The sequence below is a fragment of the Panthera onca genome, chromosome B4, assembly GCF_046562875.1.
Source record: "Panthera onca isolate mPanOnc1 chromosome B4, mPanOnc1 haplotype 2, whole genome shotgun sequence".
Lineage (NCBI taxonomy): Eukaryota > Metazoa > Chordata > Mammalia > Carnivora > Felidae > Panthera > Panthera onca.
The window spans coordinates 114603144-114621174 of NC_138345.1; the positions used below are offsets into that span (position 1 = coordinate 114603144).

The 18031-nt window shown below is 42.8% G+C and overlaps 1 long non-coding RNA gene and 1 pseudogene across 1 annotated transcript; both read right to left on the reverse strand.

Annotated features, from left to right (window-relative positions):
- Nucleotides 1-7729: 7729 nt before the first annotated feature.
- On the reverse strand, nucleotides 7730-9011 carry LOC132693951 (mesoderm-specific transcript homolog protein pseudogene; annotated as a pseudogene).
- A 5477-nt stretch (nucleotides 9012-14488) lies between these two features.
- Nucleotides 14489-17918, reverse strand: LOC132693955 (uncharacterized). The gene is made up of 3 exons (XR_009617068.3): nucleotides 17653-17918; nucleotides 16954-17073; nucleotides 14489-15049 (listed from the first exon to the last, which is right to left on the reverse strand). It is a non-coding gene; the product is annotated as an uncharacterized LOC132693955 (long non-coding RNA).
- Between the last annotated feature and the right edge of the window lie 113 nt (nucleotides 17919-18031).

The following is an 18031-nucleotide window of genomic DNA, read 5'->3' on the forward strand; positions in this document are numbered from 1 at the left end:
TAATAGTAAGTAGGGCGCTTTCTGAATTTCTATGAATTGTTCTAGCAAATTATCGAAACTGGGTGGGGGGCATCGTGGGAACCCCTGAATCTGTAGTCCGTTAGACAGAAGTGCTGGCCACTTGGGGACCCCATTTGTGGTTGGCATCTGAAGTGGGGTCTGTCTTGTGGGACTGAGCCCTTTAACTTGGATCGCATGCTAACTAACTCCAGATAGATAGCGTTAGAACTGAACTAAATTGCTGGACACCCAATAGGTGTTGGAGAATTGTTTGGTGTCAGAAAACACCACACAGTACCACAAAGTTGTTGCAGCTTGGGGTAAGGCGGTCGAACTTCCATGCCCTGCGTCAGCTAGCCATTGGCTATGGGCTGCCCCGAGGGTAGAATACTCTCCCGAATGTTGCTGGGCAAGTTGGCTCCCATGGGTCAAGGGCGACTCTGCAAGGGAAGGGTGCAGCTGTAAGCCTGTGGCAGCCGTTATTTGCAGTAGCCATGGGCCAGTACACCTGCCGGTGAAGGGAATCTGGACAGCACACAACAGCACTGATTACAAAGTTGCATTTGGAGGAAGATAGGAAAGTGTTGGTGGAAGTTGCCAGGAGATGTGAGTTGATCCACTGAAATCAGTAGGAGGCTGTCGTTCAAATGGTAGCTCTTCCCCCACAAAAGTAAAAGAGATTGCTTGGAAAAATCATCAGGAAGCTCCTGCCTGAAGATTCCAATAAGATATAAGGTGATTATATTACCCAGGGTTCACCAGACAAATAATACCAATAGGAGATGCTAATATGCACACACACACACACACACACACACACACGCACACATATATATATTGATATAATTATGGAGGCTGAGAAGTTCCACTATCTCTTGCCTATAAGCTGGAGAACTAGGAAAGCCAGTGGTATATTTCAGTTCAAGGCCAACGGCCTGAGGAAGGGGGTTGGGGTATGTGATGGTCTAAGTCCCAGCCTGAGCTGAGAACCAGGAGCATGACGTCTGAGGGCAGGAGAAGATGGATGTCCCAGCTCAGGCAGAGAACAAATTCTTCCTTCCTCTGCTTTTCTGTTCTTATTCAGGCCCTTGACAGATTGGGCAATGCCCACCCACATGGGGGAGGGCGATCTTCTTCACTCACTCTACCCATACTAATCCTTTCCAGAAACACTCTCACAGACATACCAGGAAATGTTTTAGCAGGTATCTGGGCGTTTCTCTGCCCAGTCACGTCAACATGTGAGATCAGCCGTCATAGTGACGCAATGGAAAAGTGTTTAGGGCAGAATTGACATGCTGGGCGTTTAAATATAACACCTAGGAGTGTCTGAGGAAGAACACTTGGAGGGCTCCTAGAACTAAAAATAGAGCCAAAAATGAAGTTTAAAATGAAGTCCTGGTTTAGGGGGTGAGACTACCATCCTGCTGCTTTTTAGAAAGCTAAGACAAAAACAAACACATAACTATTTATTGAGCACATACTATTTGTCAGATTCTGTGACCATTTGGCTCCAGCTTTACAATTTATAAAGAAAGCACTTTCACATATACAGTCTTGTTTACCTCCCACAACAGTCTTATGAGGGAGAAGATCTCCATTTTAGAAATGAGGAAACTGAGATGCAGAGAAGTTAAATAACTTGCTTATGGTCCTTGGTCCTTGAGTGGGGCTTGGGCTCTGGGAGTTATTCAGAGAAGGACAGATACAGCCCTGGGAATGGAGTTCCGGTTCTCCATGCCACCATCTCCTGTTCCTTCAGGACTTAGTGGAGACCTGCCACTTTCCTTTTAACTAGATCAGGTTCTGACTTCCAGAAGCATAAGACTGCAGCATGGGGGCGCCCAGAAAAGACGCTTCCATGCGAAGTGAACAACCTCACCAGGGGCACCTCCATTATTCACAGTGGTGTGTCCTCGCCTCAGGAGCTGTCCGGGAAAGTCACATAAGATGCACACAAGAGAGGGCCACTAGAAGGAGGGGTGAGATGGGGTGTGGAGTCATTTTACGGGGAAGTGGAAGGTCACAGGTCACAGGTCGGCACACGGTGAGATACATCAGTAAGGGGAATTCTAGGGTTGTGTCTAGACATTGGCTCCTGGAAATAAAGTGAATCATAAATAAGAATCTTTCTGGAGCTGTTCTGAGAAGCAGGAACCCCTTCTTCATGGCCTTAAAGCAGCCTTGCTGGAGCGTGTTTTTACCGCTGTGTCCCTGCCCCTAAGCCCGGTGTAGGTACACAATGTTTATGAGAGTTTACCTGGTCCGCCCTCTCTTCTCTGCCAGATATGAGCTGCCAGCTCAAGCACAACCTCCTCACCTCAATCAATTCTGCAAACATTTATGGAACATCTTTTCTCTGGTGGGCACCTTGTTAGGACTTATGGGAAATGCCAAGGTGAAATGCCCAGATCAACACGGACAAGCGTCACAGGGGAACACTTGCTCGTCCCAAGCATGACCTCTGGCCCTGCTTTCCCGGTCCTTTTGGTGTAACATCCCCCACCAAGTCAGGAACTTTAGTGTGCCCCCCCCCCAAAGTCACTTTCTCTGGCACCCCTCACATTCAGCCAATGTCCAAGGCTCATTGGGGTGCTGCCCCTAATTCCGTTATCTCCAAGTATCCCAAGTGAGGGGTTTGATCATCTGTCAAGGGATAATTTCAACAACCACGTCCGTCCATCTCGCTTTGCCCTAATCAGATTCAGCTTTCCCACCATGACCATCAGAGTGACCCCCGCAACATGTAAATCCAGGTGCATGTCCCCCTGGGTGGAAACCATTCAGTCTCCGCAGCATCTTGCTCTATCTGCATTCCACTCGCAGAACTATCAGGAGCTAAGAACGAATGTAAGTGTAAACCACTTCAGCCTATCTGGGAGAATGTAAGAGTGCTATTTTTGTCTCTTGGGGAATTTATTTTCTGTAAATTTTTTGATGTATTTTTGATGTATTTTTATCTCTTAAAATCGAGATATAATTGGGGCACCTGGGTGGCTCAGTCGGCCGAGTGTCTGACTTCGGCCCAGGTCACGATCCCGTGCTTTGTGGGTTCGAGTCCCGTGTCGGGCTCTGTGCTGACAGCTCAGAGCCTAGAGCCTGATTCCGATTCTGTGTCTCCCTCTCTCTCTCTGCCTGCCCACCACTCTCTCTCTCTATCTCCCCAAAATAAATAAACGTCAAAAAATTATTTAAAATCGAGACATAATTAACATATAACATTGTGTAAGTTTAGGATATATAACATGTTGATTTGATACGTTTATAGATGACAACATGATTATCACCCCATCCCATAATATTATTTCTTTCTTATGATTATAACATTTAAGATCTAGTGAGAGTGCTAATTTTTAAAACTGTTTATTTATTTATTTTGAGAAAGAGAGAGCACAAGCAGGGGAGGGGCAGAGAGAGGGGGAGAGAGAATCCCAAGCAGGCTTTACACCATCAGTGCAGAGCCTGACCCGGGACTCCCATCTCGTGAACCAGGAGATCATGACCCGAGCCAAAATCAAAAGCTGTAAGCTTAAGTGACTGAGCCACCCTAGGTGCCCCAAGAGTGCTATTTTTAAACCTGTTTTTTGTACTGAAGGTAAGTCAGTATCTTTTCTTACCTGTAATTTCACTGACCCTGAACTATTTTCCTTCTTGAATAATCTGAATTAAGGTGGAGGGTGAGCATGTGCCTAGACCTTTACGTTGTGGGAATTAAAAAAAAAAAAATCACCCTTACCTCTCTTATGTGTCTTTCTAGGGTGAGGACTGTACAAATGCCAAAATGTGGGCTAGAGGGAAGGAAGGTTATTCAGTGATGGAATCTTCCATGTACACTGACTTCTTAGACTGCACGATACAAGATTTCAGCTTTTCCCCTTTCTTTGTTCTTCTCCAAGTTAGTTATTTTTTAGTTTTGCCTTTCTAAGAGTCAGATTTACTGGGGAATAATTTACGGAAAATAAAATTTACCCCTTTAAGAGCGTATCGTTCAGTGAGTTCTGTCCATTGTATACAGTCGTGTAATTGCTGCCTGAATCAAAACGTAAAACCTTTCTACCAACTCCAAAAGCCTCCTCGTGCTCCTCCACAGTCAGTCTCCTCACCCACCCCCATTTCCTGGCAACATCTAATCTGTTTTCCAGAAAGGCACGTCAATGGACTTCTATAATATGTAGCCTTTTGTGTCTAGCTTCTCATACTTCACATACTGCTTCCGGGGGAATTGTATGTGTCTGTAGTTTGCTTTTTTTTTTTTTTTTTTTTTAATTTGTTGACTATTATTGTTCTATGGTCTGGATATAGTATGATTTTTTAATCTATTTACCGGCTGGTGAACATTTGGGCTGTTTCCAGTCTTTACCTAGTATGAAGACGTTGTTACAAACATTCATGTACAGGCCTTTGTGCGGACATACGAAATCATTTCTCTTGCATAAATACCTGGGGGTGGTAGTACCAACCACAGGAAGTGCATGTTTGATTTTTAAGAAACCACTAAGCTATTTTATTTTTATTTTTAAAGTTTATTTATTTTGAGAGAGAGAGAGACAGAGACAGAGACACACAGAGAGAACAAGTGGGAGAAAGGCAGAGAGAGAGAGAGAGAGAGAGAGAGAGAGAGAGAGAGAATCCCAAGCAGGCTCCATGCTGCCAGCGCAGAGCCCCACTCGGGGCTCGATCTCATGAACCATGAGATCATGACCTGAGCTGAGATCATGACCTGAGCTGAAATCAAGAGGCAGATGCTTAACTGACAGAGCCACCCAGGCACCCCACCACTAAACTGTTTTCAAGTGGTTTTCCCATGTTCCGTTCTCACCAGCAATGTGAGAGTTGCAGTTGCTTCATATGCCTGCCCGAGTTTGATAATGCCAATCTTTAAAATTTTCGGCCTGCTAGTGGGTGTGCAGTGGTATTTTATCATGTTTTCACTTAGATTTCTCTAAATTCAAATTAGCATCTTTTAATGAATTGATTGGTCATTTATATACACTCTGTGATGAAAAGTGTCTGTTTAAATATTTTGGCGACTTTTTAGTTGGACTTTTATATTCTAACCAAGCTGTGAAGGTTTTTTATAAGTATTCTAGATACAAGTTCCTTATCAGATATAGAATTTTCTAATAATTTTCCAAGTCTGTGGCTTTTAAGATTTTTGTCAACATTATCTTTTTTTTTTGTAACAGCTTTATTGAGATATATTCACATAACATTATCTTTCGAAGAGCAGAAAGTTTTCATTTTGATGTCAAGTCCAATGTATCAATATTTTCTTATGGTTTGTGATGTGTGTGTCCTGTGTAAGAAACCTTCGCCTGACCCAGCAGCACTATCAACAATAACCAAAGGATGGAGAGAGCCCAAATGTCCATCAATGGATGAATGGATAAAGAAAATGTGGTATACACACACACACACACACACACACACACACACACACACACACACACTGGAGTATTATTTGGCAATCAAAATGAATGAAATCTTGCCATTTGCAACTAACTATGTGGATGGAACTAGAGGGTATTATGCTAAGCAAAATTAGTCAGAGAAAGACAAAAATCATATGACTTCACTCATATGAGAACTTTAAGACACAGAACAGATGAACATAAGGGAAGGGAAGCAAAAATAATATAAAAACAGGGAGGGGGACAAAACATAAGAGACTCTTAAATATGGAGAACAGAGGGTTGCTGGAGGGGTTGTGGGAAGGGGGATGGGTTAAATGGGTAAGGGACATTAAGGAATCTACTCCTGAAATCATTGTTGCACTATATGCCAACTAACTTGGATGTAAATTAAAAAATAAATAAATTATTCTAAAAAAAAAAAAAAAGGAAACCTTTGCCTGACCCAAGGTAACAAGATTTTCTCCTTTGTTTTCTCAGAAGTTTTATAGTTTTGTCTCTTATATTTGATTTAAAGTTAATGTTTGTGTGTGGTATGAAGTAAGGGTCAAGATTCGGTTTTTTGGTGTATGGACGTCCAATTGTTTCAGCACCATTTGTTGAAAAACTATCCTTTCTTCATTGAATTACCTGGGCAGTTTTGTCTAAAATCAGCTGACTACATTTTGGTGGATCTATTTCTGGACTCTCTAGTCTGTTCCCTTGATCTGTATTTTTGTCTTTAGACCAGTATTACTCTGTCTTGATTACTATAGCTTTAGAATAAAAATTCAAATCAGATAACGTGACTCCTCCAACTTTGTTATTCTTTTTCTAGAATAATCTAGAATAATTTCTAGGTCCTTTGCATTTCCAAATACATTTTATTTCTTTATTTTTTGTCAAAATTCATTTTTATTAATAAAAAATAAACACTTATTCCAGTGTCAGTTATTATACTTGAAGTGCTAATAAAAAAAAAAAGAATTTAAAATAATCACTCCATCATCCTGTTTTGACTAAGACAATGAAGCTGTGGCTTAGGAAAAAAGTATTCAGCACCATTTGCTCATAGGCCTTTCAGAATTTATTCTTAAAGTTTCTGGAACTTTCCTGTCTGTAAAGAACAGGAATTACTGAGCTACAAGAGGCAGCCTCTCTGGGACAACCAAAGAGAAGTTAAGCAATCATCATAAAAGGAATCCGTGTACATTTAGCACAGTAAACTTGGACAGTACAACGATCCCCTTCCCTCTAGAAGGAGGGATGTGCTTCTAAGCACTGAAGTATGAAGAGGCAGACTGTTATTTGCTGTCAGAATTAGTTAATAACAGTAAATCTCTGGCACGGATGCTACTGGTCCTTAACATCCTGTGATTTTAGGAAATTCTGTAAATAGTTTGGATTCGATTCAGTTTATTCAGAAAATAAACCTGTTGAATAAGGTTCACTACTCTGCCAAAGCATCGCTGGTTTAGTATCCTTATAAAATATATATAATATGTGCAGGTAAATCATAGTCTTAAAGCATATTTAGGAGTGCCTGGTGGCTCAGTTGGTTAAGTGGTTAAGCGTCTGATTTCAGCTCATGTCATGATCTCACAGCTTGTGAGTTCAAGCCCTGGGTCAGGCTCTGCTGACAGCTCAGAGCCTGGAGCCTGTTTCAGATTCTCTCTCTCTCTCTCTCTCTCTCTCTCTCTCTCTCTCTCTCTCTCTGCGTCTCCCCTGCTTGTGATTTCTCTCTCTCTCTCTCAAAAAAAATAAACATTAAAAGAATAAAGTATACATATTCAAACCAAAATCTATGTCAACAAAATGCCTATAATTAAAAGCACCTGGTGGAACGAAATACAAAGTTATGACAAGGGAGACTTACTCTCACTAAGCTGTGTTGCTTAGAGAAGTTACAAAAGGATGTGCCCTTAAAGCCATTCGAGGACGTGTAAGGAGACACCCTCTCCTCATTCTTTACCATAGGATTCCAACCGAGAATGGGCCAGAAATTAACATTTTTAAATATTTCAGAAAAGTCCACAGCAGTGTTAAGACTTTTAAGAATGTCTCCCTATCTTTCTGTCTCTGTGCGCAGTAGTGCTCATCAGAACTTCCTAACAGTGCAAAGGCAAAGGCAAGTGCATACATTTGCTCAGATGTTAGAAGAACGGGAGGTGGACTGTTAGGGCCATCCTTAGCTGGAGCTTCTGTGGGTTTTTTACTATATGCTGATCACCAGTGAGTCAGGTGGACTTTTGTGAGAGTGTTTGGTGGCCAAGACTTCTTTTGGGCATTTCTTTCTAAGTGGAATACACAGCAGGTAAGGGAGTAGGGGAGATAATACAGGGAATCTACTCTTTGCAGCTCAGAAGGAGTTGAGGAAGCCCATACAGGCAGTCAGGAAGCCCAGGGGATCCTCTAGCTGTGGATAGTGGCTAACGTGGTCATCCAGAATCGACACTGTGGTGTTTTCCTGTACAGCTCCAAAAACTCTGGATAGGGATCCAACGGTCCATAGATAAAATGAATGGGGACAGTTAGAGAAGCCAGAGCTCCCATCCAGCATCTTCTAAACGTCTTCCTCAGGTTGATGTACTGTAAAAGACTGTCGATAACTAAGCTTCCATCATTGTTGCAGATCCCTGCCCACATGTCCCATGGCTCACTCTTAGAGAGGCGGGTGTACAGCCTAAAGACTGGGATGAGACCTCAAGAGAATACAAAGAAGTTCATCAATCGTGTGAGGATGGGTGACAGCATGCCTCCATCTTTGAGAAACTTTTGGAGAAGGAGAGGACAGTAAGTCTCAGGGAATATACCTTCCATTTGACAGATAGAGACTCCTTATGGTAAGCCTACCAGATCGATTCTGCCTGAACCTACAAAGCAGCTCCTGAGCAACGATATCTCCATAATCATGAGACAAAAGGTTGATCCTGTGGTTCTGGAACCCCAGGTACCACAAAAGTGCCTCCACAATGCTGGCCTGCTCAAACATGGAATAGTAATGTGGTCTCAATTTGTTACTGAAGCCAAAGCCCACGAAATCAAGGGCAATCACTTGATGAAACCTTAGGGTTTCCCAAATCCTCTACTAATCATAGCTGGAATGTTAGAAGGCCATGTAAAAGCACAACTATCTCAGGACTTCCAACCACACCAGAAGAGTCTTGGTAGAAGATGTGCAATCCCTTGTAGGTGAAAAATTTGCCTGACAACTTCCAGGAGTAAAGAGCAGGAGAAAGCTGGGGGTGGGGGTTGGGGATGGGGGAGGGGTGGGATATGCAGACAGGCTGCGAGCAAGGGCACAGCCAATAGCCCAAACTGAACCCACCACTCCCTCATCCTCATCAGGTGAGACCGGGACTACAAGGCTCCATGTTTGGGGGAAACGGTTGCGCATGTGTTCCAAATACATTTTAGAATCAGTTTGTTGATTTTTACAACACAAGGAGAAAGGCTGTTGAGATTTTGTTTAACAATATTGACCTTCCCATCCATGAGCATGGTCTGTCTCTTCATTTAATTTTCCTTAACTTTTCTCAGCACTCAAAAATTTTCTCTTACATGTACAGCTCTTGCACATATTTGATTAACTTTATTAATATTTCATGTTTTTAAATCTATTGTAGGTGGTATTACTAACATTTTCAATTTCCAATAGTTTGTTACTGGTAATTAGTAAAACTTATTTTTTGTATTGATCTTGTATCCCGAAACCTAGCTAAACTCACATATTTGTTGTAGTGTAACTGTTTTTGTTTTTGATTCCTTACAATTTTCTATGTAGAGATTATGCTGTTTGTAACTAAAGACATTTTTATTTCTTCCTTTACGATCTATATACTTTTATTTATTTTTTTTGTCTTAAAGCACAGGCCAGTACCTCCAATACAATGGTGAAAAGAAGTTGTAAAAATGGACATTCTTGCTTTCTTCCCAATCTTAGGGGGGGAGCCTTCAATCTTTCACCATTACAATGATGTTGGCTGTGGTAGTTGTTGTTGTTGTTGTTGTTGTTGTTGTTTTGTAGGTAAGGTTTGTCAGATGGAGGAAGTTCCCTTCTATTCCTAGTTTGCTGAAATTTTTTTTATGATGGATGAATGTTGAATTTTATAAATGATTTTTTTACATGTATTAAGACATGATTTTCTGTTGAGATTGTGAGTTACCGACTGACTGTGAATGTTGAACCAACCTCACCTTCCTGGAATATATCCAAGTGGGTCATTCATATATCATCCTCTTTATGTATTTCTGGATTCAATTTGCCATTATTTTGTGATTGTGCTTTTGAGAAATATTGGTCTATAGTTTTCTTTTCTGTATTATCTGTTTTTTTGTTTTGTTTTGTTTTGTTTTGTTTTATATCTAGAACATTCTGGCCTCCTAGAATGAGTTGTGAAATATTCCCGCTTTTATTTTGGGGGGAAAATTTAATAAAGTATAGGTGTTATTTCTTAAGTGTTTGGTAAAATTAACCAGTGAAGCTTTCTGAATCTGGAATGTATTTCTTTATAACAATAGGGCTATACAGATTACCCATTTCTTTTGGGTAGGGTTTGGTGTTTGGTGTTTTATTCTTTGGTAGTGGTCATCTTTATGTGAGACGTTGTCATATTATAACTGTTTTCTGATTTCCCAGTTGCTATTAGTGATATTTGTTTATTCATACCATCATTATTTACTATGCTATCTTTATTATGCCATTTTTATTTTTGTCCATTTAATGGCTGCAATCAACAGATTACAATATAATTAATCTGGTAGACAATGAGCATGTGGTGGGGTTGGGGGGGAAACTAGGTGATAGCGGCAAACAGAAGGCATGATAGACTTTGGACTAAAAATTCTACGTGGTGAAAGATAAGGATTTGCCTGATGACTTTGCCAGGCAAATTTGTCTCTTTTAAGTATTGGTGTTAAAAATGGGAAGGGTGGGGCGCCTAGGTGGCTCAGTGGGTTAAGCGCCCAACTCTTGATTTCAGTTCAGGTCATGAATTCAAGCCCCGCATCGGGCTCTGCACTGAGAGCATGGAGTCTGCTTGGGACTCTCTCTCTCTCCTCTCTCTGCTCCTCCTGTGCATGCCCTCTCTTTCTCCCTTGAAATAAATAAATAAACATTTAAAAAAATAAAAGAGGGAAGGAATAAAAGAGGGAGGGGGGGAAAAAGGGGAGAACTTGAAATAAAATCTCTGCAACACTGGAAAAGCCAAAGGGAAAAATGGCAGGACTTACCAGCATGATGTCCACAGAGTTATTTCTAAATAGATTTTTTTCAATGTATTTTATAAGAAATATGACTTTCCTTTTATGTTTATTTTAGAAGTGTTGGCACATACTGAAATGTAACAATTTCTTGATTGGGAATATTTTAAAACAAAACAAAGGAACCTAAACTTTCCCTTCAACTTCTATCCTTTGCTTTTGTTCAAATGTTGTAAATAACATTTGAAAATATTACAGCCACATTTGTTGGGATAGGTACTTTTAGTGACTTGAATGACCTATTTAAAAAGCAACTTACCCGAGGCCCCTGGGTGACTCAGTTAGTTGAGCAGCCAACTCTTGATTTCAGCTCAGGTCATGATCCCAGGGTTGTGGGATTGAGCCCCGCTTCAGGTTCTGTGCTGGGTGTAGAGCCTGCTTGATATTCTCTCTTTCTCTTTCTCTCTCTGCCCTTCTCCCCTGATCGTGTTCTGTTTCTCTCTCTAAAATTAAAAAAGAAAAAAAAGAGCAACTTACCCTCCAAGCTACTTTTCCACTTAAAAAATGTTTTCGTTGTTCATATTAAACTCTATACTGTTTTCCCAAGGACAATTTGTTTACAAGTACAGAATAACCTACTTAATCGACTTGGGCTTAATTTATTTACACATAAACTAGGCATTTTTTCCTACTATTGTCAACGTGTTATATGAATAAGATCAGGTATATGTTATAATGCATTGGTGAAGAGAGATTTAAGCCATTATATACAGGCAAACTGGTGATATTATATTGCTTTCCATTAGGTCAGGGCACGACCATTATAATTTTAACATGCTACATTAGCAGAAAAGGCCTGTATATGTGACCAGCGTGCCTTCCAATGTGGAATGCGTATGGAGGTTGTCCCATGGCTCAAGGAGGTGGCAATTGTGTTATTCAGAGCTTGCCTTTTGTAGCCTTGCCACATGCCTTAGGTTAAAGTTAGTCTCACCCATGACTGCCAATCTCTAGCCTGGTTCACTGGGTACTGCTGCTTCTCAGAATTCCATGAGTAAGCCAGGAGTGCTGTTTGTTATTTACTAATAGGTATTTCTTCTGACTGCTCTGCTTACCACATCATCACAACAGGCCTTGACCTTTGTGAACTTCTCTGGAAAATCAAACATACCTAGAAGCTGCCCAGGCTTATGTATAAAAACATCATCAGTTGCTCTTTGGGAGGTTGTGGAGTGGGGCTTGGAAGGTGATTTGAATGAGAAGGAAACACAACTGCTCATCAAATCCAAAGTTTTTTTTGTTTTGAGAAAACACGAATCCCGAGAAGTTAAGGGGCTTGATCAAGGTCCCCTCTCCCGTGAAGCCTTTCTGGACTTCCCAAGGTGGTTGTAGGGGTGCTCCCCAGCTGTTTGCAAAACCAGTCTGCATTTCTCTATTACTTTTAACCCTTTGTTAGCATCATCAGTGATGTCCTCTCACTTAACTGAGACCCTCTTAAGAGTAGGCTGGATTATATTTGTCTACAAGGCCTAGAGCATTTAAATACTCATGAACATTTATTGGGTGGGTGAGTCTCTCACATGCTGTCTACTAGGTACCATAGTTGTGAGGTCAGGCTCCAGAGATTAAGAAGAAATTCTAAAACAGCCAATTTCTTCTTGGTAACAGACCAGAGTCGGAAGGCTAAGCCATAGATTAAGGTGAGCATCTGGGGAAGATGAAAAGTCAAGGGATCCAGGGCAAAAAAGTGGTAAAAGCATGTTTCCTTACTTGTGGATGCGTTCAATTCATTCGTTCATTCATTCATTCATTCATTCATTAACTTTATACTGGGTATCTACTATGGGCCAGGAGCTTCTTTAGGCATTGGGGATAGAGTAGTGATTATAACATACAAAATCTCTGCTTATGTTTCAATGAGAGAGAGACATCAAACAAATGACAAATAAAAGCCATTATAATGTCAGGTAGTAGTAGCTGCTGAGATGAAAAATAAAGCAGGAGAAAGAAATGGTCATTGATAAGAAACGGGAGGCCTCTCTGAGCAAAGACCCGAACAAAGTGAGGGAGTGATGCCATGAGAATATGGGGCAAAGAGCAAGTGCAAAGGCCTTGAGCCAGGCTTGTGTGTTTGAGAAATGAGGCAAGAGGATTAGAACATCGTGAGGGAGAAGAAAGAGAACAAGGAAAATTATTCTGCACCAGTGAAACGATGTCCTTTCTAGCACCAAAGTCTTATGATTGGTGATCCTCTGACTATACAACCAATTCAATACAGAAAGACCCATACAGAACTATCTTCTGTATGATGAGCATCTCTTACTTCTCCCCTGGTGCTGTGCAATACCAATTCCCTTTTACAAGGTCCTGCTTGCTCCACCCCATGATGGAGCCTACTCCTTGGTGTCCTGGCCGGCTTCAGTGCTCTGGGTCAGGGATTCCAGGAGGGAGAAGCTGGGGAGATGGCTTTTATCTCTAGTACTCTTATCTCTAGAGAAGCACTTCCTTGGAGGTTCTCCACCTCAGGACAGGGTTCTTGCCTCTGGTCAAGAGACCCCTCAGGATTCATAGTTGGGCTTCAGGTTGTCAACTGATCCCCCAAATCTGTGCTTCCAGAAGATATTTCTGCAGAGACTATCTTAGATGGAGGCTGTCCACACATGCCTGGGCCATGTAGGAACATAGAAGAATGAAACAGGTCAGGTATGAGAATCTAGCCACACTTTGTTTGCTTATTATTCACAGAGGAATATGTTTCACTTTTATAGAGAAAGAAGTTCTCTCCCAGTGGTCTGGAAATATCTGGTCTTTTCGATCTTTTATTTCCCTGCTTCTGGTAGAGACTGGGGTCCAGAGAAATATCTCACCACCGTAAGAAAAACACTGCAGGTGTGATGACAAATGGCAAGTCATGTTCAGAGTTGGGGAGGCCGGGGGATGGTGAGGACTGGTGGTGAATGTGCCTTCCACAGAGGCAGCCACCACTCTGCTTCAGCTGATCTCTGCCTTGAGGGAATGAGATCCAGTGTTGACAGAGTTTCAGGTTGGTTAAGAGAAAGCAGAATTCTGGATCGCTTTGGGGTGAAATTTCTAGAATTTTAATTTGATTCACATGGTTTTAGAGAGAATCTTGGCACACCAACCGTGACACTCCGAGGGATCAAATATGGCCCACAGGCAGGTGGTTTGTGAACTCCAGTCTATAGATTTTACCAGAATTTCTGAGAGCTCTGTGATTTTAAATTAACAACTACTATCCTAGAATATGACTCCCCTCAGCTTCTGTGACTAGAAAGACCAAGGGCATGTCCATCTCACATGCTCCTGGGGCCCAGAAGTCTAGGGGAAAGCCATCTGCCCAGCTTCTCCCCCCTGGAATCCCTGACCCAGAGCGCTGAAGCCGGCCAGGACACCAAGGAGTAGGCTCCATCATGGGGTGGAGTAAGCAGGACCTTGTAAAAGGGAATTGGTATTGAGTAGCACCAGGGGAGAAGTAAGAGATGCTCATCATACAGAAGATAGTTCTGTCCTGTATCTTTTCAATTCTCTATTCCACTCCCTCCCATGGAGTCTTTCCTACCCAACTCCCTACACCCCATGAGAGTGTCTTTGATGACAAGTTACAGGACCCAAGTCAAACTAAGGAGGAAAAATTAACGTGTTGGCTCCTGTATCTGAGCCCAAGGGTGGTGTGGCCTCAGGCGAACTGGATTCAAGCGCTCAGAGACCTCTTCCTCCCGCTCTAGCCTGAGCTCTGCATTCTCTGTTGCTTCCCTTCTTTGAAGGGCTCCTTCTAGGTGGTAGAAAATTTGGCTCACATGGTCATCACTGCTCATCATCTCAGAGGCGGGGGCCGGAGGGGGGATCGCTCCTCTTGCAGCACATACATCAAATCCTAAAAAAACAATCTGCTTGGACTGTGACACTGGAGAAACCTCTGTGTCTGGGGAACTGAGACATTTCTGTTAACTAACCTGGGTCACGTGCTGTCCAGAGAGGTGGGTTCCAGAATCACAGGGGTTTGTGAAGGTGGAGTGTATGTGATGGTGGTGGTGGCGGTAATGGTGACAGTGGTGGCAGTGAGATGGCAAAGTCTGAAAGGAAGGGATGGTGGCCAATTAAAAGTACCTTCTGCTCCTAGGCACGCCAGACACAAAAGCCAATGATGGATCATCCTATCGCTCCCCTACCCCTAAAACAAAAATTAAGACACTCTGTCTGCAAATAGGCAAAACAAAAACAACAACAACAACAACAGCAACAACAACTTGGTGTGGAACACTTGTCAACTCCAGTATTAGAACATCTGCATCGCAAATCAAGAGCATCCAGTTTGACTTTGGCACAGAGAGATTTTCAGGCCTTGGCAATTCCTCAATGCAGGCCACAGAAGAAACTTCTCCCTTCCCCCGTCAAGTAGAATGACAGTTCAGCGTCGCAGCCGTGCACCTGCCCCGCTGAACAGAACAGATATGAGATACAGCGTTAGAGAGATACGGGGATATAGATATGAGATATGATGATCTCATTTAGTTCTCCCCTCCGCTCTCTAAGGTAAGTTCCAGTATTATCTCCGTAAGAGGATAAATAATTTGCCAGAGATCACTCATGTAGCAAGTGGTGGCAGAGTGAGGATTCATGCCTGGGAAGTTTAACCTTAAAGCCACACTGCTAACGGACCACCCATCCATCCACTGACTCATTCAACACGTACGGGGAATGCCGGCTACATGCGGGGGACTATCGGAGGTGCTGAGATGTAGCTGTGAAGAATGCAAATACGAGTACATGGCCTCATGGAACTTACATTCTAGTGAAGGAGAAATACGGGAAACCAGACCAATAAATAAAATATAACTAGGTTAGATAGTGATCAGTGTTAAGGAGAAAACCAGAGCAGGAAAGAGAGAGAACTGCGTGTGGAGGTGGGTTGAATCTGAATACGGTGGTCAGGCAAGGTCTCACTGAGCCGGTGGCACTGAATAAAGGCCCGTGGAAGTAAGGGAACAAACCACGCAGATATCTGAAGGAGGAGCCTGGTGGGTCGAGGAGAAGGTGCTGAGGAAGGAGTAAGGGCAGTAGGTGTTGGAAACAGCAAGGAGTCCAATGTGCCTTGAGCGGAATGATCAAGGGACAGAGCAGGAGGGGATGAGATCAGGGAGATAAATAGAACCGAGAAGCTACTGGGATTTTGTCTTTCACTCTTGTGTGATGCAGCCATTTGGACTGGAGCAGATCCTTAAACAGGGTCACTGTCGTTGCTCTGGCAGGAAGAGTCTGTCGGAGGGACAAAGGTACCAGGTAGAGGCTGCAGCAGTAGGCCAGGCAGAGACTGGGAAGCCTGGCTTGGACTGGTGTGTGGTGAAAATGTGGCAAGGGCTTTACTTCTGGGTTTGTTGTGAAATCAGAGTCAAAGGATTGGCCAACAGTGGGATGTGGGGCGTTTGACAGAGAGCAGTCAAGGATGATTTTAAGGCTTTTAGCCAGAGCAATGGAAGATTAGAAATGACATTTCTCAGAGATGGGGAGAAATGAAGGAGGAAATGCTTTTGTTTTTGTCTCAAACAGGGTTGTTTTAAGAAATTATGGGGGGGCGCCTGGGTGGCTTAGTCGGTTGAGCGTCTGACTTCAGCTCAGGTCACGATCTCGCGGTCCGTGAGTTCGAGCCCCGCATCGGGCTCTGGGCTGATGGCTCAGAGCCTGGAGCCTGCTTCCGATTCTGTGTCTCCCTCTCTCTCTGCCCCTCCCCCGTTCATGCTGTGTCTCTCTCTGTCTCAAAAATAAACATTAAAAAAAAATTAAAAAAAAAAGAAATTATTGGGTCTCGGTTTGGGACGTGCTAAACTGGGGGTACCCATTAGACATCTGAAAGGCAGTGCTGAGTGACCCGCCTGGGAGTTCAGGAGAGAGGTCCGTCAGGACTAGAGTCATAAGTTCTACCAATTACACTCCACCCTCTTAGAGTCACTGAAGACACTCACATGCAACTTTGGAAAACAATGACTGTATCCAAAATACTGGAACAGTATTAAAGAAAGTCAAGTTTAAAATTTTACCCATATCCTGCCACCCGAAAAAAAGCTGCTTTCATTTCTCTACATTTCCTTCTGTTTTTGCCCACAGGCATATACATAATGTTATAATGTTGTAACCATAGCATAGATACAATTTCACATTCTACTTTTTTCTCACTTAACACGATCCCATAAATATTTTCCTAAGAGGCCCTCCCATATGTGTTTCTTGGGGATTAAAAAAGCCAACAAAATGCTGGGATCTCTGGGAAACAGTTCAGAAACAAAAGCCGAAAATCTTTCTTTGCTACAAAATTTGGTGCCCCTGCAGTTGGCATTGTGCTTACTGTAATTTTCGTGAACAATGACTGTCTGTGGAGGTGACTTTGAGCTGGGAGCTGAATGATGAGAGCTGGCCACACACCCATTCTGGCGAAGGGCATCCCAGGAAGAGGGAACAGCATGTGCTAGGAGGCAACAGGAAAGTACATGCAGGAAGGTTGCTGGCAGATTCATTTCAACTGGCAATTAAATAGAAATTTATCTTTGTAAAAACCTTAAAATCTTTTAGTTTAAACTGCAGAACAGTGGGTACATCCTTGGTCTGGGATTCTCCGCAGAGGAATAAGAAGCCAAATGGAATAACCTAGAACATAGTGAACCCTAGTAGATATAGTGGTTCTTAAAGGTTCTCTGGGCCTCAGACTACACACAAACTCTACATGAATCTGATTTGTTCACTCATCCCAGTCCCTGAGCCAGGACTGGAGTCCAGTTCCTTCATTTTATAGAAAAGGCCGAGGGCCCAAAGATGGTAAATGATTTGGCCAAATTATTCAGCCACTTTATACAGTTTTAACTAGGGTTGAATTAGCTCTGCCCTCTACTTGTTAGACTCTAAAAAACAAAACACGATTCCATCCACACCACTCTATTGTTGACAAAGTCATTTGTTAGCTTGGAAATACCTCCCTTCCCCCGCCCCCCCCCTCGCCCCCCGCCCCTACTTCCTGGCTCACCTGCCTATCATTTGCATAGTTACTTACTCAAAAGCAGGAAAATTATTGAGAGAATCATTCCTGCCTGACTCCTGCCTGTCCGGGAAGGCAGGAAGCTGGTTTACGTTTCCTCCTAGGGCCAGCAGGGGGGACACCAGGCAAGGTTTGTGAGCCGGCCTCCCCCACGCCTCCTCCCCCTTCCTCGCCCAACTTCCCCTTAGCCCCTGCTTCAACTGAAAGTGGCCATTGACCTTTCAAGCTTTTGAGCAGTGATGCAATAGAATAGTATTTCAAAGAAAAATGGTTATCGAAATTTGGGATCCGGTTTTCCCGTGAGTGCTAATGGTTTTTTAAAAGTAGGTCACACTTTGGAGGCGGGCATGCAGGCGAGGAGCTGAGTTCCAACGGAGTCCAGGTGGCCTTCAAT